This window comes from Oncorhynchus masou, chromosome 15, assembly GCF_036934945.1.
Source record: "Oncorhynchus masou masou isolate Uvic2021 chromosome 15, UVic_Omas_1.1, whole genome shotgun sequence".
NCBI classification, from domain to species: domain Eukaryota; kingdom Metazoa; phylum Chordata; class Actinopteri; order Salmoniformes; family Salmonidae; genus Oncorhynchus; species Oncorhynchus masou.
The window spans coordinates 30381893-30406922 of NC_088226.1; the positions used below are offsets into that span (position 1 = coordinate 30381893).

Sequence of the window (25030 nt, forward strand, 5' to 3'; positions counted from 1 at the left end):
ACCCCAAGCACAAATACAGGTGTGCCAAGCTTGTAGCGCCATACCCAAGAAGACTCGATGCTGTAATCGCTGCCAAAGGTGCTTCAACAAAGTACTGAGTAAAGGGTCTGAATACTTATGTAAATGTTAGTTTTTTCATTTGTAATACATTTGCAAAATGTAAAAACGGTTTTTGCTTTGTCATTATGGGGTATTGTGTGTAGATTGATGAGGAAAATAAAAAAAATGTAATACATTTTAGAATAAGACTGTAAAGTAACAAAATGTGGAAAAAGTCAAGGGGTCTGAATACTTTCCTAAGGCACTGTATACCGAACTTGTGTTGATGAGAGGAATCATTTGAAGCCATTGTGGTCTGGTCAGTTCTTTCAGTTTTGACCAGAGGAATGTGTGTTTTGTCTGCATCCCTTTCAAAAAAAGCCCATCTTGGGTTGTAGTCTTTCTGAAACTGAAAAAAGTGTGTCACATTGTATTTAGCAATGAATCTGCCGATAGGAAAATCGCTGAAAGACGTCCAATGACTCTATCAAACAAGGACAACCACGTCTACACACAACAAAACGTATAGTGTGATCGGTATAACATAGAGCCTTTGCAAAATGCCACAAAACAGGAATATGTCCATTTATTTTAAGCCCCCCCCCCCCCAAAAAAAACCTGTGATAGGGTGCATCGCTCTGCCCAGTCCGGCCCTCTTTGTGGCCACATATGTGGGAAACACATCTCACTGACCTAGAAATCCCACAGATGTAATTTCCAAGGTTATAAATCTATTACCGTGTCTTGTTTCCTAGCCGTCTTCAGTGCAGTAATATTTTAAACAACTGTCAAGAGAAACGCCCTGAATTATTACAGCAACAAACATTAAAACATAGGAGGCAGAAAAACACTTACTCTAAAAATCCTTCCTAGATTATATAAAAGGTACACACACACACACACACACACACACACACACACACACACACACACACACACACACACACACACACACACACACACACAGGCAGTTGTGTTAAAAGGTGAAACTAAGGCAAGCACAATCCCCCCCCCCCTCCCCCAAAACCCAATGGGGCAAATCCAGTTTGAAACAACAGTCACATAGAAACACCAGAAGAGGGAGAATTCTGCTGAATTCCTTCCTGCAGAAGTCTTAAAAATGCCTTTTTCGAAACAGAATACTGCTGTGTTGCGTGCTAAAGCATGTGTGTTTGTCTCCTCTCTCATCTCAGACATAGCGGCAGGCAGCAGAAAGGAGCTCAGCAGAGCACTTTGCTGTCTGTGCGTCGCCGTGTACCATATCGTACTACCATCCCCAAGCCATTACTGTACACAGAATCTAATTAAGGCTGAGTAATCCAATTGTACTGGGGCTCACACACACACACACACACACACACACACACACACACGGAAGGAATCAAGCTGCCCAATGTACTATGTCTATTGTTTTATCTCTGAAAGACAAGGCTGTACTTACATGCTGCTCTGCTGAGGAATAGCTTCTCACCGGTGAGAGCGAAAGAGTGAAAATACTGTTTCTCTCTGGATTAGCGCCTGGTCGCTACTCTCTGAGTGTGTGTTCCAGTGCCGGCGTGTGAGTGTGTGGTAGTGAAGACGAGCTCTCTCTAGTGTCTGCTCCACGTTGGCTCCAGTGCATGTGTTTGTCTGTGTAGAGATACTACGCTCTGTCTGTCTTCCAGCTTTTGTCAGCCAGAACTAAAAACCAACAGATGCTAACACACTCTCCCACCTCCTCTTTTTCTCCCACCGCATTTCTCCCTCTCTCCATCCCCCTATCACTCCTGCACTCACCCCTCCCCCTTGTGCAAGGCAACGTGCTACAGGGCTGACATAGTCATAGCAGCCCTCTGCCCTGTGCAACATACATATACAGAGAATTCGGAAAGTATTCAGACCCCTTCCCTGTTTCCACATTTTGTTACGTTCCAGCCTTATTCTAAAATGTTTTTAATTGTTTATTTTCCTCATCAATCTACACACAATAACCCATAATGACAAAACAAAAACAGGTTTTTAGAAATGTTTTGCAAATGTATAAAAAACTTGATTTGGAAAAGCACAAACATGTCTATATATCAAACCAAATCAAAATGTATTTGTGACATGCGCCGAATACAACAGGTAGACCTTACAGTGAAATGCTTACTTACAAGCCCTTAACCAACAATGCAGATTTAAGAAAAATAATTAAAGAGCAGCAGTAAAATAACAATAGCAAAGGCTATGTACAGGGGGTACCGGTACAGAGTCAATGTGCGGGGACACCGGTTAGTAGAGTAGCAGCAGTGTAAAAGGGGGGGAAAAGCAAATAGTCTGGGTAGCCATTTTATTAGATGTTCAGGAGTCTTATGGCTTGGGGGTAGAAGCTGTTTAGAAGCCTCTTGGACCTAGACTTGGTGCTCTGGTACCGCTTGCCATGCGTTAGCAGAGAGAACAGTCTTTGCCTAGGGTGGCTGGAGTCTTTTTAGGGCCTTCCTCTGACACCGCCAGGTATAGAGGTCCTGGATGGCAGGAAGCTTGGCCCCAGTGATGTACTGGAACGTACGCACTACCCTTTGCAGTGTCTTGCGGACGGAAGACGAGAAGTTGCCATACCAGGCAGTGACGCAACTAGTCAGGATGCTCTCGATGGTGCAGCTGTAGAACCTTTTGAGGATCTGAGGACCCATGCCAAATCTTTTCAGTCTCCTGAGGGGGAATAGGTTTTGTCGTGCCATCTTCACAACTGTCTTGGTTTGATTGGACCATGTTAGTTTGTTGGTGATGTGAACACTAAGGAACTTGAAACACTCAACCTGTCAATGAGAATGGGGGCGTGCTTGGTCCTCCTTTTCCTCTAGTCCACAATCATCTCCTTTGTCCTTGAGGGAGAGGTTGTTTTCCTGGCACCACACGGCCAGGTCTCTGACCTCCTCCCTACAGGATGTCTTGTCAGTGATCAGGCCATTGACACTGTTGTGTCATCTGCATACTTAATGACAGTGTTGGGGTCATGCCTGTCCATGCAGTCATGAGTGAACAGGGAGTTCAGGAGAGGACTAAGCATGCACGCCTGAGGGGTCCCCGTGTTTAAGATCAGCATGGTGGATGTGTTGTTACTTACCCAAAACCACCTGGGGGCAGCCTGTCAGGAAGTCCAGGATCCAGTTGCAAAGGGAGGTGTTTAGTCACAGGGTTTTAGCTTAGTGATGAGCTTTGACGGCACTATGGTGTGCAAGCTCGGAGTACACGTCCTGGTAATCCGTCTGGTCCTGCAGCCTTGTGAATTTTGACCCGTTTAAAGTTCTTACTCACATCGGCTACGGAGAGTGTAATCACACAGTCGTCCAGAACAGCTGATGCTCTCATGCATGTTTCAGTGTTCCTTGCGGCGAAGCGAGCATAGAAGTAATTTAGCTCGTCTGGTAGGCTCGTGTCACTTGGCAGCTCTCGGCTGTACTTCCCTTTGTAGTCTGTAATAGTTTACAAGCCCTGCCACATCCGAAGAATTGGAGCCGCTGTGGCACGATTCGACCTTAGTCCTGTATTGATGCTTAGCCTGTTTGATAGTTCGTCGGAGGGCATAGCGGGATTTCTTGTAAGCTTGGGGGTTATAGTCCCGCTCCTTAAAAGCAGCAGCTTTTCCCTTTAGCGCAGTGCGGATGTTGCCTGTAATTCATGGCTTCTGGTTGGGGTATGTACGTACAGTCACTGTGGGGATGAAGTCATCAATGCACTTATTGATCTAGCCAGTGACTGATGTGTTATACTCCTCAATGACAGCAGAAGATTTCCGGAACATATTCCAGTCTGTGCTAGCAAAACAGTCCTAGAGCTCAGCATCTTCTTCACTATCCAAGATGGCGTAGCAGTCAGAAGTATTTGTCCTTTGTCTTGTCGTGTCCTATGTATATATATTTTTATTCGCATATCTTTTTATATTTTTCTCTAACGTATTTTTCTTTGACTCTTACTGGAAACTCTCTAACATAAACTAGCCAGCTAACTCGCCAGCTGACCTCTAGCTCGGAAAGCTCTCGCCAGTTTGTACAACACGATTCAACCAGAGCATACCGGACCCATTTTTCTCTCCATATCCCCGGATTCCTATCGCAAGCTCTGAACCTTCTCACCTTCCGACCTTCGCAGCTAACGTCCCCTGAATGCTAGCTGTCTAGAGCACAACGGACTGTTGGTTTACGAGGCCCATCGAATACATTCTGAAGCCAGTCTCTATGGGGGTGCCACAGGTTTCAATTCTCGGACAGACTCATTTCTCTGTATACATCAATGATGTCACTTTTGCTGCTGGTGATTCTCTAATCCACCTCTACACAGACGACACCATTCTGTATACTTCGGGCCCTTCTTTGGACACTTAATAAACTAACCTCCAGACGAGCTTCAATGCCATACAACTCTCCTTCCGTGGCCTCCAACGGCTCTTAAACGCAAATAAAACTAAATGCATGCTATTCAACCGATCATTGCCCGCACCTGCCCGCAAATCCAGCATCACTACTCTGGATGGCTCTGACTTAGAATACGTGGATAACTACAAATACCTAGGTGTCTGGCTAGACTGTAAACTCTCCTTCCAGACTCACATTAAGCATCTCCAATCCGAAACTAAATCTAGAATCGGCTTCCTATATTGCAACAAAGCATCCTTCAGTCATGCTGCCAAACATGCCCTCGTAAAATTGACCATCCTACCGATCCTTGACTTCTGCGATGTCATCTATAAAATAGCCTCCAACACTCTACTCAGCAAACTGGATGTAGTCTATCACAGTGCCATCCGTTTTGTCACCAAAGCCCCATATACTACCCACCACTGCGACCTTTACGCTCTCGTTGGCTGGCCCTCGCTTCATACTCGTCGCCAAACCCACTGGCTACAGGTTATCTACAAGTCTCTGCTAGGTAAAGCCCCGCCCTATCTCAGGTCGCCTTTCCTTCCAGTTCTCTGCTGCCACTGACTGGAACGAACTGCAAAAATCACTGAAGCTGGAGATTCCCATCTCCCACACTAGCTTTAAGAACCAGCTGTCAGAGTAGCTCACAGATCACTGCACCTGTTCATAGCCCATCTGTATACAGCCCATCTATCTACCTCATTCCCATACTGTATTTATTTATTTTGCTCCTTTTGCACCACAGTATCTCGACATGAACATCCATCTTTTGCACATCTACCATTCCAGTGTTTAATTGCCATATTGTAATTACTTCGCCACCATGGCCTATTTATTGCCTTAACTTCCTTATTTGACCTAATTTGCACTCACTGTATATAGACTTTTTTTCCTACTGTATTATTGACTGTATGTTATGTTCCTTCCATGTGTAACTCTGTGTTGTATGTGTCGAACTGCTATACTTTATCTTGGCCAGGTCGCAGTTGCAAATGAGAACTTGTTCTCAACGAGCTTACCTGGTTAAATAAAGGTGAAATAAAATAAATTTTAAAAATGTGCTTCATCTGACCACTTTGTTATTGACCAAGTCACTAGTGCTTCTTGCTTTAGATTTTGCTTGTAAGCAGGAATCAGGAGGATAGAATTATGGTCGGAATGACCAAATGGAGGGCGAGGGAGAGCTTTGTACGCTTCTCTGTGTGTGGTGTAAAGGTTGACTAGAGTTATTTTTCCCCCCCTCTGACTGCACATTTAACATGCTGGTAGAAATGAGATAAAACAGATTTAAGTTTCCCTGCATTAAAGTCCCCAGCCACTTCTGGATAAACATTTTCCTGTTTGCTTATGGCTGTATACAGCTCATTGAGTGTGGTCCTAGTGCCAGCATCAGTTTGTGGTGGTAAATAGACAGCTACGAAGAATATAGATAAACTCTCTTGGTAGAAACAGCTTATCATGAGATACTCTACCTCAGGCATGCAAAACCTTGAGACTTCCTTAGGTATCGTGCACCAGCTGTTGTTTACAAATATACATAGACAACCAGCCTTTGTCTTACCAGAGGCTGCTGTTCCATCCTGGCGATACAGTGTGTAACCCACCAGATGTACGTCATTCAGCCACAACTCTGTGAAAATAAGATTTTAGTTTTTAATGTCCCATTAGGATATACGTGCTTGTAGTTCATCCACTTTACTGTCCAGAGATGGTACATTGGCCAATAGTACCGATCGAAAAGGCAGATTAGCCACTTGTCGCTGGATCCTTACAAGGCACCCTGATCTCCTTCTGTGAAATCTGTCTTTTTCTCCTGCGATTGATGGGGATGAGGGCCTGTTCGGGTGTCTGGAGTAAATCCCTTTCATCCGACTCATTAAAGAAATATTCTTTGTCCAGTTCAAGGTGAGTAATGGCTGTTCTGATGTCCAGAAGCTCTTTTCGGTCATAAGAGATGGTAGCAGCAACATTATGTACAAACGAAGTTACAAACAATGTGAAAAAACAAGCAACAGCAGCCATCCCCTCCGGCACCATTACAAGAGGTCCCACAGTTGATTATGCATGTCAGAGCAAAAACCAAGCCAAAATCCAAGACAGGATTGTGTCAAGGCACAGATCTGTGTCGGGGCACAGAAGTGTACCAAAACATTTCTGCAGCAATGAAGGTCCCCAGTGACCTCCGCTCTTAAATGGAAGAAGTTTGGAACCACTAAGACTCTTCCTAGATCTGGCTACCTGGCCAAACTGAGCAATCAGGGGAGAATGCCCTTGGTCAAGAGGTGACCAAGAACCGGATAGTCACTCTGACAGAGCTCCAGAGTTCCTCTATGGAGATGGGAGAACCGTCCAGAAGGACAACCATCTCTGCAGCACTCCACCAATCAGGCCTTTATGGTAGAATGGCCAGATGTAAGCCACTCCTCAGTAAAAGGCACATGACAGCCCGCTTGGAGTTTGCCAAAAGGCCTCTCAGACCATGATGGTCTGATGAAACCAAGATTGAACTCTTTGGCCTGAATGCCAAGAATCACGTCTGGAGGAAACCTGGCACCATCCCTATGGTGAAGCATCCCTACGGATGTTTTTTAGCTGAACAGACTGGGAGACTAGTCAGGACCGAGGGAAAGAGAACGGCGCAAAGTACAGAGAAATCCTTGATGAAAACCTGGTCGAGAGAGCTCAGAACTTCAGACTGAGGTGACGGTTCACCTTCCAACAGGACAACAACCCTAAACACACAGCCAACACAACACAGGAGTGGCTTTGGGACAAGTCTCTGAATGTCCTCGGGTGGCCCAGCCAGAGCCTGGACTTGAACCCAATCGAACATCTCTGGAGAGACCTGAAAATAGTTCACCATCCAACCTGACAGAGCGTGAGAGGATTTGCAGAGAAGAATGGGAGAAACTCCCCAAATACAGGTGTGCCAAGCTTGTAGTGTCAGACACAAGAAGACTCAAGGCTGTAATCGCTGCCTAAAGTGCTTCAACGGCACTGAGTAAAGGTTCTGAATACTTATGTAAATGCAATATTTCCTGGGTTTTTAAATTATACATTTGCTAACATTTATAAAAACCTGTTTTTGCTTTGTCATTATGGGGGGTGTGTCGATTTGATGAGGAAAATAAACATTTTTATCAATTTTAGAATAAGGCTGTAACTTTACAAAATATGGAGCAAGTCAAGGGGTCTGAATACTTGCACTGTACACACACACACATTTTCTGCTCTGTGTAATGTAGCTTACACACACATTTACGCAGACTTTTCGACCTGTATGCTGCCTAGTACACACACCCTTCCAAAGGCCTCTATATACTGTTATTAGACAATACTATTTTGCACAGATGGTCATAATCTTTTCATCCAAACCATAGTGTATGCAAACTTCCCCTACCCAAGACATATGCACCCACACATGCACACGCATGCACACACCAGTGTTTATTTTCACAGCTATTTCAGATTTAATTTGTCTTAAAATGCCTTTTAGTCTTTTAGCCGTGTTTTAGTAATTTCATCCTTCATTAGTTTTAGTTGTTATCAGTCAACTAAAACTCTGGACAATTTTAGTCTAGTTTTAGTCACAGTCATTATAATCACATAATACTGTATGTACCTCTTAGCCTTGTCCAACTAGGCCTATTGTCCCCTCTTATAACTTAGCTGGCAACATTGCTATAGTGGCAGATAGTAACCAATGTCAGCCATAATTAATCATTTAGGCTATAGGTTAAACAATTTACAATTCTAATTTTCACCTCACTCTGTCGGAGGGGGTTAAATGATAATAATCAGAAAAAATATCACAACTCGCATTTGCCCAGTGCACATGGCAAAATAGAACTTCTGATGTGATCAGAGCAGAAATGGCCTATATGAAAGCAAAAATGATCAAATACATTATTGTTTCTAATAGAGGTAAGTTACAATTGAAGTGTCCTGACTGTGCATCAATTCAAAAGAGAGGAGTGATTCAAGTGATCGCTCGTGTGTGAGAAAGCCAGTTCAGCTCATTGAGCTCACGAAGCATGCGCAAATGAAAGACGTTATCGGCCAATGAGAGGATTGCAGAAAGTATTATGCAAAGAAATGCATGCTTATGATTGGACAAAACAGATGAAAAGAAGCTTCATGTCAAATTGAATGTCCATTAGTCTCACGTAGAATTCCCGTAATGTGTTAGAATTACAGTAGCATTCAAACGTTTGGACACATCTACGAATTTCTCTTTATTTTTACTATTTTCTACATTGAAGAATAATAGTGAAGACATCAAAACTATGAAATAACACATATCAAATCATGTAGTAACCAAAAAAGTGTTTAAAAAATATAAATATGTCATATTTTAAAATCCTCAAAGTAGCCTTGACAGCTTTGCACACTCTTGGCATACTCTCAACCACATTCATGAGTTAGTCACCTGGAATGCATTTCAATTAACAGGTGTGCCTTGTTAAAAGTTGATTTGTGGAATTTCTTTCCTTCTTAATGTGTTTGAGTCAATCAGTTGTGTTGTGACAAGGTAGGAGTGGTATACAGAAAATAGCCCTATATGTTAAATGACCAAGTCCATATTATGGCAAGAACAGCCCGAATAAGCAAAGCAAAACAAAAGTCCATCAGTACTTTAAGACATGAAGGTCAGGCAATACAGAAAATGTTAAGAACTTTGAGTTTCTTCAAGTGCAGTCGCATAAACCATTAAGCGCTATGATGAAACTGGCTCTCATGAGGACCGTCACAGGAAAGGAAGACCCAGAGTTACCTCTGCTGCAGAGGATACATTTATTAGAGTTAATTAGAGCCTCAAATTGCAGCCAATATAAATGCTTCAGAGTTCACGTAACAGACACATCTCAACATCAATTGTTCAGAGGAGACTGCGTGAATCAGACATTCATGGTCAAATTGCCGCAAAGAAACCATTACTAAAGGACACCAATAAGAAGAGACTTGCTTGGGCCAAGAAACACGAGAAATGGACATTAGTCCATTAGAGTTAGCAGCCTCAGAAATTGCATCCCAAATAAAAGCTTCAAAGTTCAAGTAACAGACACATCTTAACATCAACTGTTCAGAGGAGACTGCGTGAATCAGGACTTCATGGTCGATCTGCTGCAAAGAAACCACTACCAATAAGAAGAAATGACTTGCTTGGGCCAAGAAACATGAGCAATGGATATTAGGCCGCTGGAAATCTGTCCTTTGGTCTGAGTCCAAATTTGAGATTTTTGGTTCCAACCTCCATGTCTTTCTGAGATGCAGAGTAGGTGAACGGATGATCTCTGCATGTGTGGATCCCACCGTGAAGCATCGAGGAGGAGGTGTGATGGTGCTTTGCTGGTGACACTGTCTGAATTATTAAGAATTCAAGGCACATTTAACCAGCATGGCTGACAAAGCATTCTGCAGCAATACACCATCCCATCTGGTTTGCGCTCAGTGGGACTACCATTTGTTTTTCAACAGGACAATGATCCAACACACCTCCAGGCTGTGTAAGGGCTACTTGACCAAGAAGGAGAGTGATGGAGTGCTGCATCAGATGACCTGGCCTCCACAATCATCCAACCTCAACCCAATTGAGATGGTTTGGGATGAGTTGGACCACAGAGTGAAGGAAAAGCAGTCAACAAGTGCTCAGCATATGTGGGAACTCCTTCAAGACTGTTGGAAAAGCATTCCAGGTGAAGCTGGTTGAGAGAATGTCAAGAGTGTGCAAAGCTGTCATCAAGGTACAGGGTGCGTACTTTGAAGAATCTAAAATATATTTTGATTTGTTTTAACACTTTTTTGCTTACCACATGACTCCATGTGTTATTTCATAGTTTTGATGTCTTCACTATTAGAAAAATAAAATAAAGAAAGTAGGTGTGTCCAAAGTTTTGACTGCTACGGTGTATATTTATATATATTTATTTATATTTATAGCATTAAACACCATAGTACCCTCCAAGCTCATCATCAAGCTTGAGGCCCTGAGTCTGAACCCCGCCCTGTGCAACTGGGTCCTGGACTTCCTGACTGGTCGCCCCCAGGTGGTGAACACTCAACACTGGGGCCCCACAAGGGTGCGTGCTCAGCCCCCTCCTGTACACCCTGTTCACCCATGACTGCGTGGCCAAGCACGCCTCCAACTCAATCATCAAGTCTGCAGACGACACAACAGTGGTAGGTTTGATTACCAACAACGATGAGACAGCCTACAGGGAGGAGGTGAGGGCTCTGGGAGTATTGTGCCAGGAAAATAACCTCTCACTCAACGTCAACAAAACTAAGGATATGATCGTGGACTTCAGGAAACAGCAGAGGGACCACCCCCCTATCTTCATCGATGGGACCGCAGTGGAGAAGGTGGAAAGCTTCAAGTTCCTCGGCATACACATCACAGACAAACTGAAATGGTCCACCCACACAGACAGTGTGGTGAAGAAGGCGCAACAGCGATTCTTCAACCTCCGGAGGCTAAAGAAATTTGGCTTAACACCTGAAACCCTCACAAACTTTTACAGATGAACAATTGAGAGCATCCTGTCAGGCCTGGTATGGCAAATGCACCACCCACAACCGCAAAGCTCTCCAGAAGGTGGTGCGGTCTGCACAACGCATTACTGGGGGCAAACATGCCGCCCTCCTGGACACCTACAGCACCCGATGCCATAGGAAGGCCAAAAAGATCATCAAGGACATCAACCACCCGAGCCACTGCCTGTTCACCTTGCTATCATCCAGAATGCGAGGTCAGTACAGGTGCATCAAAGCTGGAATCGAAAGACTGAAAAACAGCTTCTATCTCAAGGCCATCAGACTACTGAACAGCCATCACTAACACATCAGAGGCGGCTGCCTATAGACCTAGATTAGGAATCACTGGCCACTTTTAGAAATGGACCACTAGCCATTTTAATAATGTCTCCGTATCTTGCATTACTCATCTCATGTGTGTAAACTGTACTCTATACTATTCTACTGTATTTTAGCCCAATGCCGCTCTGACATATATGTATATATAAAGCTAACTCTCTCTCCTCTGCTCTCATCCTTCTAGACCTATCGGCTGCCTTCGATACTGTGAACCATCAGATCCTGCTCTCCACCCTCTCCGAGTTGGGCATCTCCGGCGCGGCCCACGCTTGGATTGCGTCCTACCTGACAGGTCGCTCCTACCAGGTGGCGTGGCGAGAATCTGTCTCCTCGCCACGCGCTCTCACCACTGGTGTCCCCCAGGGCTCTGTTCTAGGCCCTCTCCTATTCTCGCTATACACCAAGTCACTTGGCTCTGTCATAACCTCACATGGTCTCTCCTATCATTGCTATGCAGACGACACACAATTAATCTTCTCCTTTCCCCCTTCTGATGACCAGGTGGCGAATCGCATCTCTGCATGTCTGGCAGACATATCAGTGTGGATGACGGATCACCACCTCAAGCTGAACCTCAGCAAGACGGAGCTGCTCTTCCTCCCGGGGAAGGACTGCCCGTTCCATGATCTCGCCATCACGGTTGACAACTCCATTGTGTCCTCCTCCCAGAGCGCTAAGAACCTTGGCGTGATCCTGGACAACACCCTGTCGTTCTCAACCAACATCATGGCGGTGGCCCGTTCCTGTAGGTTCATGCTCTACAACATCCGCAGAGTACGACCCTGCCTCACACAGGAAGCGGCGCAGGTCCTAATCCAGGCACTTGTCATCTCCCGTCTGGATTACTGCAACTCGCTGCTGGCTGGGCTCCCTGCCTGTGCCATTAAACCCCTACAACTCATCCAGAACGCCGCAGCCCGTCTGGTGTTCAACCTTCCCAAGTTCTCTCACGTCACCCCGCTCCTCCGCTCTCTCCACTGGCTTCCAGTTGAAGCTCGCATCCGCTACAAGACCATGGTGCTTGCCTACGGAGCTGTGAGGGGAACGGCACCGCAGTACCTCCAGGCTCTGATCAGGCCCTACACCCAAGCAAGGGCACTGCGTTCATCCACCTCTGGCCTGCTCGCCTCCCTACCATTGAGGAAGTACAGTTCCCGCTCAGCCCAGTCAAAACTGTTCGCTGCTCTGGCCCCCCAATGGTGGAACAAACTCCCTCACGACGCCAGGACAGCGGAGTCAATCACCACCTTCCGGAGACACCTGAAACCCCACCTCTTCAAGGAATACCTAGGATAGGATAAGTAATCCTTCTCACCACCCCCCCTTAATGATTTAGATGCACTATTGTAAAGTGGCTGTTCCACTGGATGTCAGAAGGTGAATTCACCAATTTGTAAGTCGCTCTGGATAAGAGCGTCTGCTAAATGACTTAAATGTAAATGTAAAAATGTAAATATTCTTAATCCATTTCTTACTTAGATTTATGTGTATCTTGGGTATATGTTGTGAAACTGTTAAATATTACTTGTTAGATATTACTGCACTGTCAGAGCTAGAAGCACAAGCATTTCGCTACAACCGCGATAACATCTGCTAAACACATGGATGTGACCAATACAATTTGATTTGACACACACACACTGTTAATTATGTAGAAGGGTATTGGTTGTTCCGGAGCCCAGCTCTGCCCCCCTGTCCTCCTGGGTCCCTGCCCTGGCACACTGGCCCCAAACTGGCAGCCTCCATCTTACACACACAGATGGTGCTCTCTCTCTCTCCAATCTGACACTGACATGCCGATGCTGCAATTTACAGTCATCACTATCACATAACATGGTTCACAATAGCAATACAAGTCATGGGAGTATGAAGAATTTCCATTCTAAGAACTTAGAGTATTGCAATTGGTTGAGTTTTGCAATTATTGCTGTCAATTTTAAAGTGTTAAAATTAATAAAAATGTTGATGGCAGTAGTATAATAAACTAAAATAAAATATATATTTTCATTAAAGTGATAATTTGAGATTTTTTAAATGACAACCTTGAATGTGTGTGTGTGTGTGTGTTTGTTCTTTAATGCGTTGGGATGGGAAGATCTAATCTTACTCAGATTACATTCAGAGCGAGTGAGAGAAAGAGAGAAGTGGAGAGAAGGAATAGAAGGTTAAAGCTAATGAATAGTACCCTAGTATGTGTTTAAAGTCCTTCCCCACCACACATTAACAGGGAAGACGGAAGGCTATCCTGACAAAACAACTCATACTTAATGTCTTCCAGGTTAGGCTGACAATAGTTTGGATTAATGGTTTCATTGATACTATGATCTGGTTCCAATCCCTCCTTGTCTACAAACACCACAAACTGACAGACAATCTAAAATCTCCCTCTCATGGACATTGTTACAGAAAATCTACTGCATAAATCATGCTGCAGTGCATACAGAGTTTTATGGTATTTTTTGCACAGTTCAATGTTACAATACACAGCTCAATACACAGAATATCAAAGTCCAGTGGTGGAAAAAGTACCCAAGTGTCATAATTGAGTAAAAGTACCTTAATCGAAGTGAAAGTGAAAATCACCCAGTAAAATTACTAAAATATACTTAATAATCAAAAGTAATAGTAAAAGTATAAATCATTTCAAATTCCTTATATTAAGCAAACCAGAAGGCACTATTTTACTTTATTTATGGATAGCACGCTCCAACACTCACCCTGTTAAGTAAGTCCGCCAGATCAGAGGCAGTAGGGATGACCAGGGATGTTCACTTGATAAGTGTGTGAATTAAACCATTTTCCTGTCCTGCTAAGCATTCAAAATGTAACGAGTACTTTTCAGGGAAAATGTATGGAGTAAAAAGTTAATTATTGTCTTTAGGAATGAAGTAAAAGTAAAAGTTGCCCAAAAATATAAATAGTAAAGTACTGAAGTAGTACTTTCAAGTATTTTTACAATGCTGTATTATATTTAGCGAAAGCGATGGGCAAAGTTATTATGAGTTGATGATTTTGGCCTACAATTTAGACAGCGTGAAGTGAGTGACATTGGACGGCATTGCTTTAGGGTTATCAATGCTTATACTAGCCTGGCTGTATCCCTTTAAGTACTGTCTGTGCTCCTTCTGTGCACATCAATAGAGGGCAAAAGGATCTGTGAAACATTGATTGTTCCTCAGGACTCCAGTTTCCTCTTTACCATCAATCATCATTCAGTTTCACATCCAGACCATTGACTCCATTAGTGCTGCCGCTTAATGATGTATATTATAACAATTGAATGAAATTACATTTCATGTAATGTTCTAGGGAGAAAGGAAATCGGACATTAGAGAATAAAGGCAGCATTTCTACAGTGTTCAAACGGCCTAGGAGAGAGAGAAAGCAACCCCATATAGGAGAGTATAGTATCAACACTCAGATTTGCGACAAAATCAACTAAGAGTTTAGCGATTATTGTACCATGAGCAGGCAGGCAGATCTCATGTTTAATCTCTTACAGCAACACCTAAGCCCTCCTGAAAGACCCCTGAAAGACCTCCTGAAAGACTAACACTCAGCCTGTCTTTGTGTATGTCTGTCTGCTTTTAAGCTCTTCCAGTGCAGAGTACATAACACTGACTAATACCGCAGCCATCCCATTAGGGTGTTAACACACCATCACACACACACACACACACACACACACACACACACACACACACACACACACACACACACACACACACACACACACCTCCAACCATTAGGCACAGATCCCTGAGCTCACTTAAGTCGTGCTGATCAAAGTGTGCTGTTTTGGAGTGGATCAACAGGAACTGTAAGTGGCACAGTGATTTAACTGTCTGTCTGACTGACACAACCAACTTCCAACATTACCATCCAGTTGTAGGTCAAATCGTTGTCCTTTATTAGAAAGAGCACCTAGGAAAACAGTACTATCCAACATTGTGTCGATTCGTCTCATTTCAATTTGGCTGAAGGGAAGGTAGAATGAGAGGTAATCGACAAGGCAGATGCCTTTGGATTGGGACACAGCCGCTGTGTAGGAAGTCTATACCTGGTTCCCCTGACTGAGCACGGCAGGCTCAGTCAGACACGCACATTACAGCGAACCCAGTAACCCATTACCCAGGGGTGGGCAACTCCAGTCCTCGAGGGCCTGATTGGTGTCACACTTTTTCTCCGTTCCTAGCAAACACAGCTGATTTAATCAAATTGCATTCTAAACTGAAGATCATGATTAGGTGATTATTGGAGTCATGTGTGTTAGCTGGGGCTGGGGCAAAACTGTGACACCAATCAGGCCCTTCAGCACTGGAATTGCCCACCCCTGCATACACAGTCATTAAGCACATCTGCTGTTTCAGCTGGGCCACAGTACAAGTCTCTGTGGATCATCAGGCATGGCATGTGCGGTGCTGTTCTCTGTGTACCAGACTAAGTAACTATAGCAAGACTGTACCAGGACTGGGAACCCACTGGTCCTCTGGTCAACTAGATGAAGAGACCCTCTCTCTGACCAAACACCAGCATGATGTATGAACACCCTCAACCTACACATGTAAGCAAGCACGCACACTTTAACACACACAACAGCCTTCCCAGACAAAAGGTAGGGCCCTTTAGCTAAGTGCCAGGGAAGGAGAGAGTGCGTACAACCGCCTCAGCCAAACACAGCCCAACATTAAGTCCCCATTATTCCCTCACATCTGACTGCTAATGCATGCAGGGAATTAGGCATTACAGACACAACATATGCACAGGCTGCCTGGTATTTTACTTCCAAATCACTTGGCTGGGTATGACTAGTGATGGGTGTAGGGCTGGAGAACTCTCTACTCTGCTAATGCATTACCATACCCCAGCCACCCCAGCCTGTATCATTTGGGCTGGCACAGCCTTGGAACATAATAGGGGATGTGGAAATGGTGTATTCTGGTTTAACCCTTTAGAACGCATTGCGGCCGTCAATGGCCTTTTATCAAATTACTATAGCGGCCTCAAACGGCCTTGTTTTTCTCAAAATAATATCTACGTCAACATCGTAAAATGAACTCAACCTGTTGTCGTATTTGTGTAGCTGGTGTCATCAACCAGAAACCGGAAACAGGGAATGCTGTCATTTGACTTTTAAAATTTAAAAATCACTAAACCTCTTAAAATGACGGAGCCGAAGTGGCCATGACTTTACACTGTGGAAGAGGCTGTATTTATGTCAGTTCTTGATATGGATTTGGACACGTACTTGTACTTTCAAAGTGATGGTGTCGAGGTGAGAGGAAAAAAGTCAACAGCAGACATACAGTTCATTCGGAAAGTGTTCAGAATTTTTCAACATTTTGTTAGGTTACAGCCTTATTCTAAAATAAAAAATCCCTCATCAAGCTACACACAATACCCAAAAATCTATTAAAACAACAAAAACTGAAATATGACATTTACATAAGTTTTCAGACTCTTTACTCAGATCTTTGTTGAAGCACCTTTGGCAGGGATTACAGCCTCAAGCCTTCTTGGGTATGACGCTACAAGTTTGGCACACCTGTATTTGGGGAGTTTCTCCCATTCTTTTCTGCAGATCCTCTTTTCGCTCTGTCAGGTTGCAAGGGGAGCGTCACTGCACAGTTATTTTCAGGACTCTCCAGAGATGTTAGATCGGGTTCAAGTCTGGGCTCTGGCTGGGCCACTCAAGGACATTCAGAGACTTGTCCCGAAGCTACTCCTGTGTTGTCTTGGCTGGGTGCTTAGGGTCGTTGTCCTGTTGGAAGGTGAACCTTCGCCCCAGTCTGAGCACTCTGGAGCAGGTTTTCATCAAGGTTCTCTCTGTACTTTGCTCAGTTCATCTTTCCCTCGATCCTGACTAGTCTCCCAGGCCCTGCCACTGACAAACATCCCCACAGCATGATGCTGCCACAACCATGCTTCACCGTAGGGATGGTGCCAGGTTTTCTCCAGACGTGGCGCTTGGCATTCAGGCCAAAGAGTTCAATCATAGTTTTATCAGACCAGAGAATCTTGTTTCTAATGGTCAGAGTCCTTTAGGTGCCTTTTGGGAGTGGGCTGTCATGTGCCTTTTACTGAAGAGTGTCTTCCGTCTGGCCACTCTACCGTAAAGGCCTGATTGGTGGAGTGCTGCAGAGATGGTTTTCCTTCACGAAGGTTCTCCTGTCCCCACAGAGGAACTTTGGAGCTCTGTCAGAGTGACCATTGGGTTCTTGATAAATAAGGTATTTCTGTTCTATTTTTTTTATTTTATACATTTGCTAAAATATCCCTACACCGGTTTTCGCTTTGTCGTTATGGAGTATTGTGAGTAAAATTCATTGAATCCATTTAGGAATAAGACTAATGTTACAAAATGTAGAAAAAGGGAAGGGGTCTGAATACTTTCCGAATGCACTGTAGTTAAAGGGGCAATATGCAGTTAAGGCATCCATTTTTTCTGTATTTGTATTAATGATATGCACCCATTGATTCTTGAAGAATATAATTTATATGCCTCTTGAGCTTAGTTGAACTCTTACCCCATCAGAACCCCGCATATAAGCTTGTTTTATTTAAATGTTTGTAAATAATGCAAATGTAAACAAATGCCATATAGCCTCAAAACATAGTTTAAACTATAATTTTGATATCATGGGTGGTCAGTCCTTGCAGCCATAGCTCTGTCAATGAATTTCAACATTTTGCCAGCTCCATCCCTCAGCTTTTTACTGAACAGGGGCAGGGAGAGGCGATGTTATTATTTCAACTGCTGATTGCCACATTAATGATAAGGACAAACAGCAGACAAATCATACACATACAACTGTTCATACATAACTCACTACAGTTAAATGGCTCTATATCGGCTGTGATGGCACTGCTGCACCGACGGCATGTCATTTAATTGCATATAATGCCCAGGAAAACAGTCTGCAGCTCGTTAATTAATTAAATCTTGAATTTGCATTCATTGAGGACGGTGCAATTAGCATCCATGTCAGTTAGACCAGTGAGTAACACCCAGAGGCCTGGGGACTGGGGCCCAGTTAAAAAACACAGTTCACTCCCTCTCTTAGTCCCCTTATATAGTGCTACTATGGTATACGTATAGTCAGGTCAAAAAGTATTGGCACACTTGATAACATTGAGCAAAAAAGACTCACACAGACTCACACAGGTGATTCAACTCATCTAGAGCTTGATGATTAGTAGACAAGTTGAATCAGGTATGCTTTTCGGGGCTACAACTAAAATGTGTGCTGATGGGGCTTCTCGAGGACTGGAGTTGGGAAACACTACCCTAATGAGCTGCCTTTGTGCTGTGTGGGAGATCTGTACTACCAGCTACGGTTTGTGTCTATGATATTTTGTGTCAGAGTGAAAATTGAACCAAATGAGGCCTTGGGGATGCATCTCCAGTCCCACACGACATGCAGAATAAACGAAAAGAGGAGTGGAGTGCAATTCCATATTATATTTCTTATAAACTACCAGAAACCGTGGATTGATGGCAGCATTCGCGTGAAACTGAAAGCACGAACCACTGCTTTTAATCAGGGCAAGGTGACTGGTAATATGACTGAATACAAACAGTGCAGCTATTCCCTCCGTAAGGCTATCAAACAAGCTAAGCGTCAGTATAGAGACAAAGTAGAATCTCAATTCAACTGCTCAGACACAAGAGGTATGTGGCAGGGTCTACAGTCAATCACGGACTATAAGAATAAATCCAGCTCAGTCACAGACCAGGATGTCTTGCTCCCAGGCAGACTAAATAACTTTTTTGCCCGGCCTGCAACGGAAACATGCAGTCTCTCCTTCACTGCAGCTGAGGTGAGTAAAACATTTAAACGTGTTAACCCTCGCAAGGCTGCAGGCCCAGATGGCATCCCCAGCCGCGCCCTCAGAGCATGCGCAGACCAGCTGGCTGGTGTGTTTACGGACATATTCAGTCAATCCCTATACCAGTCTGTTGTTCCCACTTGCTTCAAGAGGGCCACCATTGTTCCTGTTCCCAAGAAACCTAAGGTAACTGAGCTAAACGACTACCGCCCCGTAGCACTCACTTCCGTCATCATGAAGTGCTTTGAGAGACTAGTCAAGGACCATATCACCTCCACCCTACCTGACACCCTAGACCCACTCCAATTTGCTTACCGCCCAAATAGGTCCACAGACGACGCAATCTCAACCACACTGCACACTGCCCTAACCCATCTGGACAAGAGGAATACCTATGTGAGAATGCTGTTCATCGACTACAGCTCGGCATTTAACACTATAGTACCCTCCAAGCTCGTCATCAAGCTCGAGACCCTGGGTCTCGACCCCGCCCTGTGCAACTGGGTACTGGACTTCCTGACGGGCCGCCCCCAGGTGGTGAGGGTAGGCAACAACATCTCCACCCCGCTGATCCTCAACACTGGGGCCCCACAAGGGTGCGTTCTGAGCCCTCTCCTATACTCCCTGTTCACCCATGACTGCGCGGCAACGCACGCCTCCAACTCAATCATCAAGTTTGCGGACGACACAACAGTGGTAGGCTTGATTACCAACAACGACGAGATGGCCTTCAGGGAGGAGGTGAGGGCCCTCGGAGTGTGGTGTCAGGACAATAACCTCACACTCAACGTCAACAAAACTAAGGAGATGATTGTGGACTTCAGGAAACAGCAGAGGGAACAACCCCCTATCCACATCGATGGAACAGTAGTGGAGAGGGTAATAATTTAAGTTCCTCGGCATACACATCAGAGACAAACTGAATTGGTCCACTCACACAGACAGCATCGTGAAGAAGGCGCAGCAGCGCCTCTTCAACCTCAGGAGGCTGAAAAAATTTGGCTTGTCACCAAAAGCACTGACAAACTTCTACAGATGCACAATCGAGAGCATCCTGGCGGGCTGTATCACCGCCTGGTACGGCAACTGCTCCGCCCACAACCGTAAGGCTCTCCAGAGGGTAGTGAGGTCTGCACAACGTATCACCGGGGGCAAACTACCTGACCTCCAGGACCTACACCACCCGATGTTACAGGAAGGCCACAAAGATCATCAAGGACAACACCCACCCGAGCCACTGCCTGTTCACCCCGCTATCATCCAGAAGGCGAGGTCAGTACAGGTGCATCAAAGCTGGGACCGAGAGACTGAAAAACAGCTTCTATCTCAAGGCCATCAGACTGTTAAACAGCAACCACTAACATTGAGTGGCTGCTGCCAACACACTGACTCAACTCCAGCCACTTCAATAATGGGAATTGATGGGAATGGATGTAAAATACATCACTAGCCACTTTAAACAATGCTACCTAATATAATGTTTACATACCCTACATTATTCATCTCATATGTATACGTATATACTGTACTCTATCATCTACTGCATCCTTATGTAATACATGTATCACTAGCCACTTTAACTATGCCACTTTGCTTACATACTCATCTCATATGTATATACTGTACTCGATACCATCTACTGTATCTTGCCTATGCTGCTCTGCACCATCACTCATTCATATCTTTATGTACATATTCTTTATCCCCTTACACTGTGTATAAGAAATTAGTTTTGGAATTGTTAGTTAGATTACTTGTTGTTTATTACTGCATTGTCGGAACTGGAAGCACAAGCATTTCGCTACACTCGCATTAACATATGCTAACCATGTGTATGTGACAAATAACATTTGATTTTCCGAAAGGGGGGCGGGGCAGGGCCTTATATGCATCGCGGAAGTTAGAATAAGATCCAAGGTTTTGCCAGCCCTGGTGGCGCAATCGATATGCTGATACATTTTAGGGAGTCTTGTTTTCAGATTAGCCTTGTTAAAATCCCCAGCAACAATGAATGCAGCCTCAGGATGTATGGATTACAGTTTGCAAAGAGTCAAATAAAGTTCGTTCAGAGCCATCGATGTGTCTGCTTGGGGGGGAATATATACGGCTGTGATTATAATCGAAGAGAATTCTCTTGGTAGATAATGCGGTCTACATTTGATTGTGAGGAATTCTAAATCAGGTGAACAGAAGGATCATATATGTACAGTGCGGTGAGCTCACTGAAATTCTAAATAAGGAGTTACAATCAGAATCAGAATGGGTGATTAATAACAAAAGGGTCTTAAATACATTTAAAACTAAAAGCATTGTATTTGGTTCAAAATATTCTTCAAGACCTAAACCTCAACTGGAGTTGTGCATAAAGGGTGTGACCACTTAGCAAGTTCAGGAAGCTAAACTCCCAGGTATAACATTGGATGGTAAACTATCATGGGTAAGTATTGACAAAGTTGTTGTGAAGATGTTGCATCTGTTATAAAAAAATATGTTCTTTGTTTTTGATACAAAAATCAACTGTACTAGTTGTTCAGGCTCTGGTCTTGTCCCATCTTGGGTAATATGGTCAAGTGCAGCAAAGAAAAACCTAGTAAAGCTGCAGATGCCTTACAAAAGAGCAGCACGCCTTGCCCTTAACTGCACATACAGAACTAACAAGCAAGCTGGTCTTTCCTGGTTGAGGGTTGATGAGAGATTAACTGCTTCCCTTCTAGTTTTTATGAGAAATATTACTGCGATGAAAAATCCATATTGTCTGCATAATAAAATAACATTCAGCTCAGACACCCATCCATTCCCCACAAGACATACCACCAGTGGCCTCTTCACAGTCCCCAAGTCTAAAACAAATTCACAGCAACACAGTTTTACACAGAGCCATAACCGCATGAACTTCTGTCCATCTCCAAGTACTCAAGCAAACAGCAAAATTACCTTTCAAAAACTGACCTAACAACTCATGGAATGGCAGGTACTGTGAGGGGACAAACACATGAACACACAGACAACTCTAAAACACAATATTTTTGTTTTTTTCTGTTTGTATAATTTCTTGGGATTGTTTGTATGTCGTTGTGTTTTTAAAAATTTTGTGTGACTGTCCTTGTCTATCAGTGTATCAATGTTTAATTGATTGTCATGTTTTGTGTTTTTTTGTGGACCCAAGAAGAGTAGCTGCTGCCTCTGCTAGATCTATTGGGGGTCCAAATAAAACAATATATAAAATAAATAAACCCACACATGTCCTGATCTCAGATGTGGAAAACGTACCCAAAAGTCATACTTAATTAACGGTATAGATACCTTAATTGTCACGCCTTGGTCTTAGTATTTTGTGTTTTAGTTAATTAGTTGATCAGGCCAGGGTGTGACATGGGTTTATTGTTTGTTGTTTTCTTGGTGGGTTTTTTTGGTTATTGGGATTGTAGCTGATTAGGGGTGTGTGTTACATAGGTTTGGCTGCCTGAGGCGGTTCTCAATCAGAGTCAGGTGATTCTCGTTGTCTCTGATTGGGAACCGTATTTAGGTAGCCTGGGTTTCGCTTTGTATTTCGTGGGTGATTGTTCCTGTCTGTGTAGTGTTCACCGGATAGGCTGTAATAGGTTTCACGTTCAGTTTTGTTGTTTTGTATTTATTAGTTATTTCATGTATAGTTCCGTTGTTTGTTTCACTAATAAACATGAGTAACCAACACGCTGCATTTCGGTCCGACTTTCTTGCGACAAAAGAAGAACGTCGTTACATTAATAGAAAGAAGCCAGTAAAATACTACTTGAATAAAAGTCTAAAAGTACAGTATTTGGTATTAAATATACTTAAGTATCAAAAGTAAATGTAATTGAAAATTCCTTATATTAAGCAAAGCAGACAGTACCATGTTCTTGTTTTTTTAAATGTATGAACAGCCAGGGGCACACTCCCACACTCATTATTTAAGATGCATTTGTGTTTAGTGAGTCCACCAGGCCAGAGGCAGTAGGGATGACCATGTGTTCTCTTGATATGTGCTTGTCCTGCTAAGCATTCGGGGAAAATGTTTGAAGTTAAAAGTACAATATTTTCGTTAAGAATGTAGGGAGGTAAAAGTAAAAGTTGTCAAAAATACACACACACACACACACACACACACACACACACACACACACACACACACACACACACACACAATCCCCCAACCCCTCACTCCTGTATAGTTCCAAAATGGCAGCTCACCATGCACAAAATGCATACATTTGTGTCTCGTTTGCCATGATCAAACAAACAATCTCCACCATTCATCATAGATCACATCACTGCTAACACACTCCCTGCTCTGCTCTGTTGTCTGGTTGGTTTTCTCACTCACCGTGTGGCTTTTCTTCCTTCGTGGTTTTCAGCTGCCGAGAAATGGGCGTTAGAAACTGAAACGGGATTGGGATCAAGCTGTACTTACAACTCCCCATTCAGTCCCAGAATCTTTGACACATTATAGTGCCAAGCTCCCTACACTCTTTACTGTTGAAGTATTTAGTTGAAAGCCTCTTATCTACTTACTAACTCCTCTATGTGCAAATAACTAACTAACTACACCTCAGTACCCTTAACCTACAGCAAGGGGGGCTACAGCCAGCCACACAGCCAGCAGGATACTCTACAGCCCCTCAACAGTGCACGATGAGGATAAGGGCCATACTCACAGAGAGAGAGAGAGAGAGAGAGAGAATAGTGGTAAATAGGGTAATAGTGGTAATGGTGATTTAATGAGGCCTGATCAAGGTTGAACCTCTGGTCAGGGCCAGATCTGACAATCACTGAACCCCTTTAAAACTCCTCTACCTTTGGAGGGCCCGAAACAAGTGTGGACAGACCAAAAACAGTAAAGGGTAATGATATGTAGAGCAAACAGAACACCCACAGAGGTGAGAGACATGACCTGAGCTGAGGTACCGTAGACAAATGGAATATCAGCATGCCTTGCAGTGTCCAATCTGTAACCCAATCGTAGTGAAGTGAGAAAGAACTTTCATGTCAGTGGCAGGCAGCACAGAAGCCCTTGTTAGGGAGAGTGTTGTCCTTGTCGCACACTGATCTGTTTCAACTGTCTTTGTGCTCATCTCCACCCCCCTCCAGGTGTCGCCCATCTTCCCCAGTGTATTTATACCTGTGTTCTCTGTTCGTCTGTTGCCAGTTTGTTTTGTTTGTCAAGCCTACCAGTGGATTTTCCCCTTGCGCCTGTCGCTTTCTAGTTTCTGGTTTCCTGGTTTTGGCCATTCTGCCGGCCCTGAGCCTGCCTGCCGTTCTGTACCTTGTCACACCACTCTGGATTATTGATCTCTGCCTGCCCTGACCCCGAGACAGCCTGACGTTTTGTTTTGCTACTCCAACGCTTTTGTGACTTCGACACAATCTGCATCTGGGTCTTCTCCTGAAATGTGATAGTCCTGTAGTTGGACTGAGATGAACGCCTTTACTTTCAGGTACAGTATTAGTCAAAAGCTTGAACACACCTACTCATTCAAGGGTTTTTTGGAGAAACCCCCCCCCCCCCCCCTGAAAAAACACACATGAAATCATGTAGCAAGCAAAAAAGTGTTAAACAAATCAAAATATATTTTAGTTTGTCCAAATTAGCAAACCTTTGCACACTCTTGGCATTGTATCAATGGGGTGGCAGGTAGCCGAGTGGTTACAGCGTTGGGCTAGCAACTGAAAGGTTGCTAGATGGAATCCCCGAGCTGACAAATACAAATCTGTCATTCTGCCCATGAGTTAACCCACTGTTCCTAGGCTATCATTGTAAATAATGTGTTCTTACCTGACATGCCTAGTTTAAAAAGAAAATATCAAGCAGCTTCACCTGGAATGTTTTTCCAACAGATGCTAAGCACTTGTTGGCTGATAATTTTTTTTTTTAAATCCCTTCACTC

At 43.9% G+C, this 25030-nt stretch overlaps 1 protein-coding gene across 5 annotated transcripts in view; it reads right to left on the reverse strand.

Moving 5' to 3' along the window:
- The window catches only part of LOC135556138 (discs large homolog 1-like protein), a 219995-nt gene that overhangs the window by 48064 nt on the left and 146901 nt on the right, over positions 1-25030 (reverse strand). Inside the window, exon 1 of one of the 5 annotated variants that reach the window (XM_064989081.1) lies at positions 5983-6032. The exons of 3 other annotated variants lie outside the window; for them this stretch is intronic. The gene's annotated coding sequence lies outside the window, so the exon portion shown is untranslated. Of the gene's footprint in view, positions 1-1480; positions 1766-5982; positions 6033-25030 lie in introns of those variants that run through there. One more of the 5 variants, XM_064989080.1, reaches the window with a different exon arrangement.